Below are 2,753 nucleotides of genomic sequence, written 5' to 3'. Positions count from 1 at the left end.
TTATGATTACCCTTTTTCTGAACATTACTCTTTTAATGTGAAAAAAATTTATAGTATTCGAGTTTCTTATGATACTTCCACTATTTCTAATGAGAAGAATTTTGCTTATGTGGAGAGTAATAAAAATTCTATGCTTGTAGATCATGAAAAGAATGCTTTATGTGATAGTTATATTGTTGAATTCATTCATTATGCTACTCAAAATTGTTATGAGGGAGGAATATGTGCTTGTAGGAATTGTAAGGACATCAAGTTTCCTCTCTATGTGTTGAAAATCTTGAAGTTATCCTTGTTTTACCTTCCTATGCAAGATGATTCTTGTTCCCATAAGTTGTTTGCTCACAAAATCTCTATGCATAGGAAGTGGGTTAGACTTAAATGTGCTAGTCATATTCTTCATGATGCTCCCGTTATGTTTCAATTCTTATCTTTTATGCGAGCATCATTGAAATCATCATGCCTAGCTAAAAGGGCAATAAAGAAAATCGCTTGTTGGGAGGCAACCCAATTTTATTTTTGTTCCTTGCTTTTTGTTCATGTTTATTAATAAATAATTTATCTAGCATCTATTATGATTATGTTTTTTATGTTTTAATTAGTGTTTGTGCCAAGTAAAGCCTTTAGGATCTTCTTGGGTGATTGTTGTTTGACTGTGCTGATAAAAACAGAAAGTATGTGCTCACAAAAATAATTTTCATTTTTTACCAGAGAGCGACAAAATACCAATTCCAACTGCAGTAGATCAATTTACAAATTATCCTGGTCTTCCTAATTTTTCAGAATTTTTGGAGTTACTGAAGTATTCGAAACCTCCAGATTGCTACAGACTGTTATGTTTTTGACAGATTATGTTTCTATGTGTTGTTTGCTTATTTTGATGAATCTATGAGTAGTATCGGAGGGTATGAACCATAGAGAAGTTGGAATATAGTAGATATTACACCAATATGAATTTAGAATGAGTTCACAACAGTAACAAAAGTGGTGATTTATTTTCTTATACTAACGGAGCTTACGAGTTCTTTGTTGAGTTTTGTGTTGTGACATTTTCAAGTTTTGGGCAAAGATTCGATGGACTATGGAATAAGGAGTGGCAAGAGCCTAAGCTTGGGGATGCCCAAGGCACTCCAAGGTAATATTCAAGGACAACCAAGAGCCTAAGCTTGGGGATGCCCTGGATGGCATCCCCTCTTTCGTCTTCGTTCGTCGGTAACTTTACTTGGAGCTATATTTTTATTCACCACATGATATGTGTTTTGCTTGGAGCGTCATTTTATTTTATTTTATTTTATTTTATTTTGCTTGCTGTTTGAATAATATCACAAGATCTAAAATTCTTAAATGTTAGAGAGTCTTCACATAGTTACATAATTATTCAACTACTCATTGATCTTCACTTATATCTTTCGGAGTAGTTTGTCGTTTGCTCTAGTGCTTACTTATATTTTTTAGAGCACGGCGGTGGTTTTATTTTGAAGAAATAGATGAAATCTCATGCTTCACTTATATTATTTTGGGAGTCTTTTAGAATAGCATGGCAATTTGCTTTGGTTATAAATTTAGTCCTAATATGATGGGCATCCAAGAGGGATATAATAAAAACTTTCATATAAAGTGCATTGAATACTATGAGAAGTTTGATTCTTGATGATTGTTTTGAGACATGAGGATGGTGATATTGGAGTCATGCTAGTTTAGTAGTTGTGAATTTGAGAAATACTTGTGTTGAGGTTTGCAAGTCCCGTAGCATGCACGTATGGTAACCGTTGTGTAACAAATTTGAAGCATGAGGTATTTCTTTGATTGTCCTCCTTATGAGTGGCGGTCGGGGACGAGCGATGGTCTTTTACTACCAATCTATCCCCCTAGGAGCATGCGCGTAGTGCTTGGTTTTGATGACTTGTAGATTTTTGCAATAAGTATGTGAGTTCTTTATGACTAATGTTGAGTCTATGGATTATACGCACTCTCAGCCTTCCATCATTGCTAGCCTCTTCGTTACCGTGCATTGCCCTTTCTCACCTTGAGAGCTAGTGCAAACTTTGCCGGTGCATCCAAACCCTATGATATGATACACTATATCACACATAAGCCTCCTTATATCTTCCTCAAAACAGCCACCATACCTACCTATTATGGCATTTCCATAGCCATTCGAAGATATATTGCCATGCAACTTTCCACCGTTCCATTTATTATGACACACTTCATCATTGTCATATTGCCTTGCATGATCATGTCGTTGGCATTGTATTTGTGGCAAAGCCACCGCTCATAATTTTTTATACATGTCACTCTTGAATCATTGCACATCCCGGTACACCGCCGGAGGCATTCATATAGAGTCATATTTTGTTCTAGTATCGAGTTGTAATTTTTGAGTTGTAAATAAATAGAAGTGTGATGATCTTCATTATTAGAGCATTGTCCCATGTGAGGAAAAAAAAGAGAAAGGCCAAAAAAAGAGAAGGCACAAAAAAACAAAAAAAGGGAGAAAAGCCAAAAAAAGAGAAGGCCAAAAAAACAATAGCAGCAAAACAAAAAATGAGAGAAAAAGAGAGAAGGGGCAATGCTACCATCCTTTCACCACACCTGTGCTTGAAAGTAGCACCATGGTCTTCATGATAGAGAGTCTCTTATTCTGTCACTTTCATATACTGGTGGGAATTTGAAGGAAATATGCCCTACAGGCAATAATAAAGTTATTATTTATTTTCTTATATCATGATAAATGTTTATTATTCATGCTAGAA

The sequence above is a fragment of the Triticum dicoccoides genome, chromosome 4A, assembly GCF_002162155.2.
Source record: "Triticum dicoccoides isolate Atlit2015 ecotype Zavitan chromosome 4A, WEW_v2.0, whole genome shotgun sequence".
NCBI lineage: Eukaryota > Viridiplantae > Streptophyta > Magnoliopsida > Poales > Poaceae > Triticum > Triticum dicoccoides.
This window is presented reverse-complemented; position numbering follows the sequence as displayed.